The 14076-nt window shown below is 40.7% G+C and overlaps 1 protein-coding gene across 4 annotated transcripts in view; it reads left to right on the forward strand.

The window, feature by feature from the left end:
* The window catches only part of CAMKMT (calmodulin-lysine N-methyltransferase), a 240867-nt gene that overhangs the window by 186462 nt on the left and 40329 nt on the right, over nucleotides 1-14076 (forward strand). The window lies entirely within an intron of this gene.

Below are 14076 nucleotides of genomic sequence, written 5' to 3' on the forward strand. Positions count from 1 at the left end.
TGGACTGAGTACAATTAGAAACTTATCCACACAGGAATTGACCTGTGATTGCATTTACAGGTAGAATCGGGTCCTGAGTAGATACCTCATATGATATAAAGCTCAGCAAATAGCTCTTACTCAGCAAATAGCTCTTGCAAAAGAAAAGGCATTCCTTTTTTTATTTATTTATTTTTTATTGTTGTAAGTTCCAGGGTTCAGAACATTTTGCTACCATGCTACATGAATTCAACATGCTTTCACATGCACCATGTAAACATGCCACGGGGAAGCAAGAGAAGCAGTGAGCTAGCTCCCTGCCCTCAAGGAGTTCATGTTCAAAGACAACATAAAGAAACAGATCGAAGTGTATTATGAAATATTGCCGGTGTTATCAGGAAATTCCTTTATCAGAGTATGATTAATGTTTGCTCTTCTATTATGGATTCTTTTAAATGGAAAAGGGGGGCTTATACTGCAGTGACGCATAAAGTGAAAAGTAGGAGACAAGATGAGATGGCTAGAGGGGAAACTGAAGGGAAAGGGGGAGAAAGTAATGGACTAAGGGACGGGCCCACGGGGGCCATGACTGTGCCCTCTTTGTTCTGCGGGTCCCATCTGCGTTTTAGGGAGGGAGTTCTCAGACTATATTGGGGCTAGAGACAGTCCACCCAACTATCAGGCACCAAGGGCTGACCCCTGTCTTAGTCTGCTCCGTCCGCCATAACAAACTGCCACAGACTGGGTGGCTTCAACAACAAGACACTTATTTCCTCACAGTTCTGGAGGCTGGAAATCCAAGACGAGGGTTGATCAGTTTCTATTGAGATTCCCCTTCCTGGCATCTAGGTGTACTCACATGAGTTCTGGTTGCCCAGATTGAAGAAGGGATGGGGGTCACTTTCTGGAGTCTCTTCTAAGAACACAAATTCTATCATATCAGAACCCCACCTCATGACCTCATTTGACCATAATCACCTCCTCATAGGCCCTATCTCTGAATGCAGACACATTGGGAGTTTGGAGCTTCAAGGTTGAATTTGGAGGAAACACAATTCAATCCACGGAAACCACCAGTTGTAGTTAGAAAGGAACTCCCCAAAGGCAGCTTTTCCAACCTGCTGTTGGAGAGACCACCTTTAACCAGTGCACAGCCCAGGAATCTGCGGGATCCTGGACACATTGTGCCTGGTGGAGCAGAGGAGGGGAGAAAGTGAGCACAGAAAGCACTGTGAATGCTTTATAAATACTCCGAAGGGGCGAAAAATAATGGCCTCTGGCTTCTTTGTGGTTCTTAACTCATGCTGCCACAGATTGGTTATAAGGTCCAGGTCACACCGGGAGATGAAGGTATTAATTGAATAGGACAATCAGAGTTTCTATGTGAATAATGACTAGAAATAACCTTTTCCCCACTCAATAAGGCAAAGGGAACCAAGGCTTCACTTGGCTTCACAATTCTTTTGATGGGGTCAGATTTTTGTAAACCCTAAGGTATATGCATTTTTATATCCTTGTTTGTTGTACTTATTTCTTTCTTAATCTTCACCTCAGGATATTTTTTTCCATTGATTTTTACAGAGAATAGAAGGGGGAGGGAGAGAAAGAGAGAAACACGGATGTAAGAGAGACACATTGATTGGTTGCCTCTGCATTCCCCTAACCAGGGCTGGGAGACTGCAACCGAGGTACGTGCCCTTGACCAGAATTGAACCTGAGAACCTTCAGTCCGTAGGCCAACACTCTATCCATGGAGCCAAACCGGCTAGGGCTTATGTCCTGTTTTAACTTTTAAATCTGATAGAGTATCTTAAGAAGAAAGAGAGTTAGGGGAGGAAAGATACGATAGATGCTAGTACTGCCCATTTAGGTTTAATTTGTGACTTTCGGACAGATACCTTCATTTGCCCTCATCCTGAATAGGAGCCCTTCCATTCAAAACAAGCCCATGAGTTTAGTTAGCATTATATGCCACTCTCAGTTTCTTAGTTTTGACAAATGTAAGATATTGACAGTGGGAGAAACTGGGTGAAGGCCATCAGTGACTCTGTGCTGTCTTTGCAACATTTTATCTTTCTAAAATCTAAAATTATTCCAAAATAAAAAGTTTATTATTAAAACCCAGATATGTGTGTTGTACAGTAAACATGCTTAAATAAGAAAGCCCTGCCCAACCAGTATGGCTCGGTGGTTGAGCATCAACTTATGAGCCAGGAGGTCATGGTTTGAATCTTGATCAAGGCATGTTCCCAGGTTTCAGATTTGATCCCTGGTGGGGGATATGCAAGAGGCAGCCAATCAGTGACTGTCTCTCTCATCACTAATGTTTCTCTCTTTCTCTCCTTCTCCCTTACTTTCTGAAAGCAATAAAAATATATTTAAAAAAAAGAAAAGAAAAAAAAAGCAAGCCTTTGGCTCTACGTTTTGGGGTGCTTTTTCTCCATGTTTCTGCAAACATGTGTATTGAAATGTGATATCCTGAGAAGCTAATGTTTAAGCCCACATTCATGTATGCCATCACAGGTCCCTGGATGATCACACTGAGATGCTTGCTTACTTGATATTAAATCAGAAAAGGTATTTAGAATTATCTGACTTTTTGGAATGTCACTCTGAGAGTAAAATATTCTCTCAGCATGTTTACTAGATCAGGCCTCCTGTATCACACTGGAAGCTGCTGGAAAGTCTGTGTTTTCCCATTAGGCTCGCCATGCGGTGCATTCATGCTCATGTGAAAGTATCTGATGGTTACTTTAAAATTAGAGGCTATCCAAACAAACTCTAAAATCCTAAAACTTCCTCTCCAGGGTATGACAATTCTCGGCTACACTAGTAAACACTTTGACATGTGTTTAAATACAATTCAATGTTTTAAATCAGATTGTCTTTTCTTAAAGTTTGTCTAATGAAGTGTGTAACTGTGTAAGGGAGGAGATGGTATTTGATTTTTAATTTTTATGTTAATTTCCACTGTGTTCTGTGGCTATTTGAATTTTTTTTTTAACTAAAAATGTGATAGAAAAATGTGTATCTTTATCACTGTGCTTAACGCATTGTTTTACGTATGGTTTTGTGCCCATCTTTTCTTCTAAGAGTGAACTCACTGGGAGTAGGAAGTGAGGCCTCAGTATCTAGCCCAAGTCGGTATGTAGTAATGATTCCGTCAGTATTTGTTTGAATGAATAAATGAATGAAATCACTCAAATGAACAGCTTCCATTTTGAAGGGGACCACATAACTGCCTCTTGATATGCTCTCTCCTCTGCCCTTGTTTTGGGATGGCCTCACCGTTTGGGCTGGTTTTTATCATAGCTCTCAGGCAACGAGGCATGCTCACCTTTCAAATCTGTAAAAAGTATTTAAAAGAAAGAAACTGTTTCTGTTTCGAACCATATTCTAGTGCATTTCCAACGATGTCAGACACATCTTTGTTAAAATTAAACCGGGATTGGTTTTGAGCGAATAGCCCGTATCCTTACAGATGCCGTGGATGGGTGCATCTAAGCTGCTTATTATATTGATGGGTTTTGCTGCTCTGCAGCAAATGAAAACAGGCAGCTGCTTCCTCCATCAAAGCAGAGAGCAGCCCGAGTTTTTATTAACGGAGTGTTCATTTCTTCTATTGCCAAAATTCTTACACAAAACAAAAGAGCAGTTTTAGCGCATTATTGCCTAACTAGACATGAACAACTGACAGCAAGTGATAAGCCTGCCTGCTTTTCACAACCGGTAATCATTTTTGGAATAGATGTTTTAATATAGTTGAATATAAATTTTGTAATTTACATCTACAATGGTACGTACATTTGTAGACCCGGTTTGTTGCTGGAGAATGAAGGCTATGATCACAAAAGGCTTTTCCCAGTGTTGTTTAATTTTTAATGACTATTTGAAAAAACCAGGGAAAGAAAATGAAATCAAATTAATTTCTTTTAAAAAACCCAAGGAGGTGCTAAAGACAATCAGACAAGTTGGTTGGAGCCATTTGTAGATGGCCCAGCGGAGCCAGGCTGCGATGTTTACAGCCAGGACATGAGCACCGCGTTTCCCCATTACGCACTGCCAGCCGCCCAGGGCTGGCAGCCGCAGACGTTTCTGGAGAGCAGACTATCATGTTTCCTTCATGTCAGTGAGTAACAATGAGCAGGGAGACAGGAAGGACAGAGCCCTGGTCATTTTGCACAGCTGAGATTCACAGCAAATTCTCTCTCTCTCTCTCTCTCTCTCTCTCTCTCTCTCTCTCTCTCTCTCTCTCTCTCTCTCTCTCTCTCTTTCTCTTTTAGAGCAATCTGAATATCTTCCATTTACTTGCAGATAAAATTCCAGGGAGGGAATGCAGACTGGTGCAGCCACTGTGGAGAACAGTATGGAGTTTCCTAAAATAAATAAATAAATAAATAAATAAAAATGGAACTCTCTTTAGACCCAGTGATCCCACTTCTAGGAATATATCCCAAGAAACTAGAAACACCAATCAGAAAGGATATTTGCACCCTTATGTTCATAGTGGCACAATTTACAATAGCTAAGATTTGGAAACAGCCTAAGTGCCCATCAGCAGATGAGTGGATTAAAGAACGTTGGCACATCTAGGCCATGGAATACTATGCTGCTGTAAAAAGGAAGGAACTCCTACCATTTGCAACAGCATGGATGGAGCTGGAGAGCATAATGCTAAGTGAAATAAGCCAGTCAGAGAAAGATAAATATCACATGATCTCACTCACTTGTGGAATATAATAAAAAGCATAAACTGAACAAAAACAGATCCAGAGTCATAGAAGCATCAATCAGATCCTCCAACCTCAGAAGGAAGGTAGGGGAGGGTGGGGTGAGGAGGAGAGATCAACTAAAGGACTTATATGCATGCATAAGAGCATAAGCAATGGACGCAGACACTAGCGGGGGAAGGGCATGAACGGGAGTGGGGTTGGGGGGCAATGAGGGGATAAGGACACATGTGTAATACCTTAATAAAGAAAAATAAATAAATAAAATAAAACCACACACACACACAAAATGCCAGGGAGGGGTTTGTTTCAAGTAAGTTGAGACTGAGCCTCAACGACATGTTGCCTTATTTACCAAGTCAATTTGCTGAGTAATATCTTACCTTTTGGGACTTGCTAATGGCAATTCCTGCTATAATAAGGCAGCCCCCACCTGACCGGCATGGCTCAGTGGCTGAGCGTCCACCTATAAACCAGGAGGTTATGATTTGATTCCTGGTCAGGTTGCGGGCTCAATCCCCAGTGTGGGGCATGCAGGGGCAGCCTATCAATACTTCTCTCTCATCATTGATATTTCTATCTCTCCTTCTCCTTCCTTTCTGAAATCATATATATATATTTCTTTTCTTTTTTAAGGAAGGCAGCCCTCCTCCTTCCCTCTTCCTCACAATAGAGCTAAGAGGAGGAAGCTTGGAATGAAGGCAGTTTTCTAATAACGAGCCCCCAAGACTTGGAGCTCAGAGATTTACAGTTCTGCAGGCTGGAAGTCCAAGATCAAGGTGTTGGCAGGTGTGGTTCCTCCTGAGGCCTCTCTCCTCGGTGTGCAGAAGGCCTCCTTCGCTCTGTGTCCTCACGTGGCCTTTCCTCTGTGCCCATGGAGCCCTGGTGTCTCTCCCTCTTCTTTTCAATCAGAGACACAGCAGTATTCGTGTTAGTGGAATGACAATCCTGTCTTCTCCTCCCCTCCTGGTGCCAGCACCTCTTGGAATGATGGCAGTTTTGAAATGCTGGGACATGCATCTTCCAAACAACACTGATAAGTACGTTCTGTGTGTAAGAAGCCTATCCCCAGTGCCCTTGAATAAACGTACCGCATTGCTTTGGCACACATGTAGTATGTGCCTCCTGAATGCCATTTTCTCTCCGGGGAGACTTTCATAAATGAGGGGAGCATGTTCTCCTCCACGTGGCTCAGGGGGTTTTGGATTTGTGTGGAAGTCAGTCGCAGTGTTCACCTAGAAGTCAGATGAAGCTGGACTCTGAGGCAGGAAGCTGTTTTGGAAAGGAAATCTGTGAGTCACAGGTAACTCAGGAGAAGGGAGCCACATCTCCTTACCCTTCCTTGGTGTGCCGCGGAGCAAGTGTGTGTGATGTTGGCCAACTGGCTCACTACCTAAGACAAAGAACAATCACCGTTCTTCCTAATACTTCTTTGTTGCACTCCATGGGAAACATTGCTGCTCGTACGTGACCTTCAGGACACAACACAGTCCTGTTTTATTTATTTTTATTTTTTTAATTTTACTTTTATTTTTATTTTTAAAAATATTTTATTGATTTTTTTTTAAGTAGAGGGATAGAGAGTTAGAAACATCGAAGAGAGAGAGAGACATCGATCAGCTGTCCCCTGCACCCCCCCAACTGGGGATGTGCCCACAACCAAGGTACATGCCCCTGACCAGAATCAAACCTGGGACCTTTCAGTCCAAAGGCCGATGCTCTATCCAATGAGCCAAACCAGTCTTGGCAACACAGTCCTGTGTTAAAAGAAAAAGGGTGATCTAATCAAAATGATGGCTGATTGCCCCCTCTGAGGACACTGAGCACAGCAAGGTTTTGGGGGAGAGGGTTACTTGTAGTAAATATAACAATGAAAATCTTCTTTCTCTTCCTCCTTTCTCCCTCTCCTCCTCCTCCTCCTGCATTTTTCTTCTGAAGGCTAAGCTGTTTCTGGGTAACCCATCCCATGTTCCCCCTTGTGCTGGGAGCTTTCTGGTCTGGTTTTCTGGATCTCGCTGTCAGACATCCTTTCTAACCAGTGTGGATGGAGCATTTTCTCACCTAGGCCCGGGAGCTCACATTGGGAGGTGTTCTGCTACCTGTGCTTGGAGACTTTGGGGAAATACCTCTGCCCAAAAGATAGTTTGTTTCCCTGAGGAGAAAATGTGTTTGTGGGAAAAAATACAGCTTATAGCTGAGAATGGTGCTCAGTGTTCGAGAGGGAAAATTGTACCTGAGAAAGTTGTCTGTTATTACATGCTAGATTAATCAAATAAAAAGCTATCACAACTAGAATATATAGGTATAGAGCAGTTTCCTTTCTGAAGCTGTGAGATTTATTTAACAAAGGCAGTTCTAATTCAATTTCAATAGACATGAAGACTTGACTTTTAAAATTGTTTTGAATCCTAACTAAAATATTTCCTGGTAGGTGTTTTAAATTTGAGATTATAGTACCAATAAAATATTTTAACCAATCTGATTTCTTTAAAATGCCCTGGGCTACAGCCCACTGACAGCTCTGTAGCTTTTGTTTGGAAATACACGCACATACTAATCTGTAGCCATTAGATTGAGAGCTGAAAGAGGCCTCAGAAATCAATTCTACCCTTCCATTTTATTCTTGAAACTAGAGCCCAGATATGACTTGTCCAAAGTCCCAAAATGAATTATCGACATAGTCACGAGAACTAGAAATTCGTTCTGTTGATTCCAGGGCCAGCCACCAGGGTTGGGGCAGTGTTAAGAAACTGGGCTCTGGAGGTCGAGTGTGTGGACTCACATCCTGGCTCTGTCATTTAAGCTCTCTGTGCTTCCCTGGACCTCGTTGTGCCCCTTGGCTGGCCATCAAGGCAGTACTGGCCCTAAATGGTTATCTTAAAGATTAAAGGAGATATTCCACCCAAAGTGCACAGCCAGTGTTTGCCAACTAGTAAGTGTTCACTTAGTAACGCTAAGAATGCAAATCATAACAATAAATCTTAACTGTACTTACTAGATTCTCAGAATTCTAATTCACCTAAACCTCACACCTATCCTTATGGAGTAGAGAACAACTCCAGTTAAGGAGTTGATGTAAGGAGAGTTTAGTGACTTGCCCAAAAGGTCATAAAGCTGAGAGGCCTCAGAAATGTCTCCCAAGCCCATGGCTTCAATGTATGAGCTGCTGAAGCTGTGGCTGTGGCTGTAGCTGCAATGTATTCTTTTTTCTCTTTCTCGCAGGGGGTTCTGGGAACGCACTCTGAAGACCATCTTCCCCTCCTGCCTGAGCGCCCAGGACAGAGCCGAAACTCCTTTCATCTTTCCCTTCCCTCATAATCATCACACAAATAGGTGTCTGAATTAAAAATTGAGTTTGAAATTTTAATGTATTTTTACTTACTCAAACTCCCTTTCTTTTTAAAAAATTATTTATTTATTATTGACAGTATTATAGATGTCCCCCTCTTCCTTCCACTTCCCCTCCTTCACCCCACATCCCGCCCCACACCAGGCCTTCCCCACATTGTTGTCTGTGTCCATGGGCTATGTATATTGCATATATTTTCTTTGGTTAATCTCTTCCCATCTCCTCCACCGCTCTCCTCTCTGAGTTCTGTCATTGTACTCCATGCATCCATGCCTCTGGACCTATTTTATTCATTAGTTTAATTAATTAGATTAATTAAATTTGTTAATTATTGTAGATTCCACATATAAGTAAGGTCATGTGATATTTGTCTTTTTCTGATGGGCTTATTTTGCTTAGCACAATAATATCCAGATCCATGCATGCTGTAGCAAAGGGTAAGAGTTCCTTCTTCCCCTTCTTCTTCTTCTTCTTCTTCTTCTTCTTCTTCTTCTTCTTCTTCTTCACAGCTGCATAATATTCCAGGATATAAATGTACCACAGGTGTTTTTTTTTTATCTACTCATCTACTGATGGACACTTGGGCTGTTAGTTCCATTTTTAATTTTTTTTGGGGGGTAACGCCATACTGTTTTCCACAGTGGCTGAACAGTCTGCCACTGTTCAGTGCACGAGGGTTCCCTTTTCCCCACACCCTCACCAGCATTTGCTGTTTATTAATTTATTGAAGAAAGATGTGAGGGGATACCTCATTGTAGTTTTAATTTGCATCTCTCTGATTAGTAACATTGGGCATTTTTTCATGTATCCATTGGCCATCTGTATGTCCTCTTTGGAGAAGTGCCTATTCAGGTCCTTTGCCCATTTTTCAATTGGATTGTTTGTCTTCCTGGTGTTGAGTTTATGAGAACTTCATATATTTTGGAAATTATTCCATTATCAGATGTATCATTGGCGAATATGTTCTCCCATATAGTGGGTTACCTTTTCATTTTGATGGTGGTTTCTTTTGCTATGCAAAAGCTTTTTATTTTGCTGTAGTCTGTTTGTTTATATTTTCCTTTGTTTCTCTTGCCCTAGGAGATGTAATGGTGAAAATATTGCTAAGTGAGATGTCTGAGATTTTAACTGCCTAAATTTTCTTCTAGGATTTTTATGATTTCATGGCTTACATTTAAGTCTTTTATTCCTTTTGAGTTTATTCTTGTATATGGTATAAGTTGGTGGTCTAGTTTCTTTTATTTATTTCTTTCTTCTTTTTTTCTTTTTTTCTTTCTTTCTTTTTTTCTTTTTTTTCATGTACCTATTCAATTTTCCCACCACCATATATTGACAAGTTTAATCAAACCATACCTATAAACTACCCCATTTTGCAGTCATAGAAGAATCTGTCATTGAAATACTTGGTTAATTTTTTGTGCTCCTTTATTTCTTCTCCTTCCTCATGCTCATTCTCTGTCCTATCGGTTCAGTTGGTTTCCCCAGAAACAAGAGAAGAAATAGAATTATAAAACAATTCATTTGGACCCTTGTTTTTGCAACCTAGTGTGTTTTGCAATCTAGAGTTGAGGAAAATATCATACAAATATAATCACTGTTAATAAAATTCCCTGCATAAAAACATGTCCTAATAATAACAATGGCAATAGCAGAAGCATCAATAGCTATCATTATTAAAAAACTTTATTATGCGCCAGGCATTGTTCTAAGTTTCTTACATGCATTAGCTCATTTGATCCTCCCAACAACACTATGATTAGTACTTTTATTGCTTGTACTTAACAAATGAGACAACTGTGGCATTACCCAACAATGCTGGCTATAGCACACACACACCACCCCCACAATGGTTATTCTCAGTTTCATTAATGTTTTATTTTCTTCACAACATTAATTACTATCTGAAATTACCTACTTTACTGCCTATTGCCCCTGTTGAAGTTATTTGGGTAAAAGCTTTGTTTTATTCACTGCTGTATCCCAGCTTCTAGAGCAGGCTGCCAATAACTGTATGCTGAAGGAATGGATGAATGAATGAAGGAAGCTTAAATTTAAGTAGTTTGTCCAAGGTGATGTAACCATAAGAGCTGATATTCAAGCTGAACTCTGTCTAACTTCAAAGCATGGTTTTCTGTTATAGCTTTTTTTTTTATTTTTTTAAAATTTTTAATTTATTTTTAATTTATTTTATTTTTATTTATTTATTTATTTTTTTTTGCCTAAAGTCTTCCTAGTATAATCTAACCCTAGTATTTTGCAGAAGCTCAGAAAGGCTAAATTATTGATATTTTCCAATATAGTGTCAGAACTATAATCAGAACCTAGACACCTAGTGAGTGTTTTTGCACCATGAATTCAGTGCCCCCCCCCACCCCGGTTCATATAAAATCTATATGCTTGTGCTGTGTATCATCCACCCACTTATTAATGCCATAAACCTAAGTCATACTTGACACCTCCCTCTCTCTTACCACTCTCTTCCTCTAATCTACACGAATAAAAGAGAAACATGCAAATTTACCATCACTCTGCTACAGCCACCAGCCAATCAGGAGCAAATATGCAAATTGACCCAACAAAGATGGTGGTGGCCACGGAGCTGGAGTGAGCAGGAGGCTTGGTTTCCCCCGGTGATGGAGGAAGTCAAGCTTCCCACCAACCCTGGCCAGCCCTGGCCTCCACTTAAGTCTATAAAGTTTAAATTATAGAAGATAAATAAATCCCAGATACCTGCTTCCAGTTGGCCCTGGCCTCTGCTCAAGGAGGTGCTAAAAAAGAAAATAAAATAAAAAAGAAAAGAAAAGGAAAAAAAGAGGGGCTGGGATCTTGGGTCACCGGGGTGTACGGCCAGCCTGCTAACAGTCATCAGCCTTTCACACAGGCTGGCCACACCCCCCTGGCCTGATCCCTGTAAACAGGCAGTTGAATATTTCTCAAGGGGGTCCCAGATTGGAGAGGGTGCAGGCTGGGCCCCCCCGCCCCACACACACGAATTTCATGCATCAGGCCTCTAGTTCACTATAAAACCTTGCTAGTGTACCTTTTAAAGATAGCACATATCTTTCCACTTTTCTTCTTGTCCTCTATCACCCAAGCCACCACCCACACTCACCTATGTAATTGTAGTAGCTGCCTACCTAATTTCCCCTGCCTTTTCTTGCCCCTTTTCAATCTATTTTCTTTAGAGTAGCCAGACTTATCTTCTAAAATGTAAATCTAATCATACCACTATGCTGCTTAAATTTTATTATTTATTTTGTGATGCAATTTAAAATTCTTAATATGGTCTTTGAGCTTGTGGGATCTGGCCCCTAATTACCCCTCCAGTCTCATTTTACACTACTCTCTCCCTTTCTCACTTATTGTACTGCTCCACTGACCCTATTTCCATTCCTAAGAATCAAGCTCTTCAAAGTTTTAATTCATGAGGCCCCTCTTCTCTGGACCATCTCCTCTATCCCTGTCTCCCTTTTTCTCTTCTACTTACCTCTTCATCCTCTGGGTCCCAGCTTACATTCCATTTCTACAGGTAAGCATTCTCTGATGCACTCCTCCCAACTTCCCCTCTGACCAGGTCAAGTCCCCTATGAAATGTTCTCAGAAGTACCATCAATTTTTCCACATGGCATTTATTACAATTATAATTAGGCATGTCATTTGTGTAATTATTTAATTAATGTCTCCTCACTAATAGACTGAAGCTCGAGTGACCATGCTGTATTCCACAGAGACATAATAAATGCCACATAAAAATTTATGGAGCATTCTATAGTTCCTGGGATGAAATATCAATGAAAATGCAGAAATGTTTAAGGAAAAGGAGACAAAATGTAAACACTAAAAACAGTCCAAAAGACTTACTTACCCATTCCAGCATCAGCAACTTTCCCTTTTAGTAACATCCATCAGTGCATTCCTTTTCCCAGAAGAACCAACAGCTTCCCTAAGGGGGTGTTGGCCTCTCCAGTTGAGCCTCAGATTTGAGAGAGGCCTTTCTCCTGCCAGCTTTGCTGAATAGAGTAATCTTGGTTATAGGTCCTTACTTTTCATCACTTTGAATGTTTCATGTCACTCCCTTCTGGCCTGCAAAGTTTCTGTTGAGAAATCAGTTGAGAGTCATATGGTCACTCCCTTATAGATAACCAACTGCTCTTCTCTTGCTGCTTTTAAGATTCTCTCTTTTTCTTTAACCTTTTGCATTTTAATTATGATGTGTCTTGATGTGGGGTTCATCTCATTTGGGATTCTGCGCTTCCTGGACTTGTATGTCTATTTCCTTTACCAAGTTAGGGAAGTTTTGTCATTACTTTTTTCAAACAGTTTTTCAATTTCTTGCTCTTTCTTTTCTCCTTCTTGCACCTGCATGATGTGAAAGTTGGTACACTTGCAGTTGTCCTAGAGGCTTCTTACACTATTTTCATTTTGGGGGAGGTGATTCTTTTTTCTTTTTGCTATTCTGATTGGGTATTTTTTGCTTCCTTATATTCCTAATTGCTGATTTGATTTTCTATTTCATTTTAAAGAATTTTTTTATTGTTTGATTTTAGAGAGAGGGCATGTGAAAGACAGAAACATCTATTTGTTATTCCACTTATTTATGTGCTCATTGATTGATTCTTGCATGTGCCCTGACCAGGATCAAACCTGTACCCTTGGTGAATCAGGATGATGCTCTAACCAACTGAGCTACCCAACCAAGGCTGAGACTTTGCTGCAACAAATGCTCTATGGGGTCATCTCTTTGCAGTTCATATATTTACCCATCAATTCTTTTAAGATTTTACTTACCAATTTTTGACATACTTTTCTCTGAAATGCCAGATTTCTTAACTCCTCAAAGCTAGGGATGCATCTGGGAGGAAAAAAAAAATTAAATGTTGTTAGGTGTTTCAGTTTTGCATCAAGACCTATTATAAGAGAGCTTAGAACTAAGTGAACACTCACTACTCTTTCCCAGGACTGCACAGCCATGCAGGATGCTGGTGCCCTGTCTGATCTTTGAGTCTGACCATTATATAAAAAGCCAGGGGCCGTCACGACTGAAACAACCAGACAGATAATGGAACAGCAGGCTGCATGGGGTGACCAGGCTGGCAGGGGGGTTAGTGAGGGATGACCAAATGACTGAACAGCAGGCTGTGTGGGGTGACCAGGCTGGCAGGAGGGGGGGCAGTTGGGGGTAACCATGCCAGTGAAGGGGGGAGCCATTGGGGACGATCAGGCTGGCAGGCAGAGGTGGTTAGGGGTGATCAGGCTGGCAGGGGGGGAAATTAGGGGTGATCAGGCAGGCAGGTGAGCAGTTAGGAGTCAGCAGTCCTGGATTGTGAGAGGGATGTCTGACTGCCGGCAGTCGGACATCCCTTGAGGGGTCCTGGATTGGAGAGGGTGCAGGCTGGGCTGAGGGGATCCCCCTCCATGCATGAATTTTGTGCATTGAGTAATTTTTATAAGGCTATTATTTATTTAAATAATAAGGCTATTATTTATTCCGATTATTACAGTCATACATATGTATTGTAAAAATTTTGGGAAACATAAAAGTATAAAGGGAAAACTTAACTGTGATAACTACTAGGAACTGTAATTTCCTAACATGTTTGTCTCTTCTTTAAGCAATTCATATACATTCATGAAGACTACTTAAGTCTTTTAAATAAATAATTTATAGATGATGATTTTAGAAAATGCCCATCCATGGAATTTAGTTGAAAGGGTTATTGTTAAATTTAATGAGGTACCAAAGTTGGAAAATTTTAAATTTCTTAATTTTATGCTCCAGTTTGATTTTTATTAATTAGAGAAAGGGTAAAACTGTGCATATTTTTAAAAATTAGTATGGAATCAAACAAAAAGGTATAATGACCCCAGTGGTTTTATTTGCTCCTATAAGTGATTTTTCCATTTATTGTTGCCTAACATAAGTTGCATAGACAGCAGGTCTTTCACTGATGCTTATGAATTGAAGAAGAAGGTTCTTGTACACAACACTAGGATCTCCCTGAAATCCCATTAAAATTT

This window comes from Pipistrellus kuhlii, unplaced genomic scaffold (genome assembly GCF_014108245.1).
Source record: "Pipistrellus kuhlii isolate mPipKuh1 unplaced genomic scaffold, mPipKuh1.p scaffold_m20_p_13, whole genome shotgun sequence".
Classification (NCBI taxonomy): Eukaryota; Metazoa; Chordata; class Mammalia; order Chiroptera; family Vespertilionidae; genus Pipistrellus; species Pipistrellus kuhlii.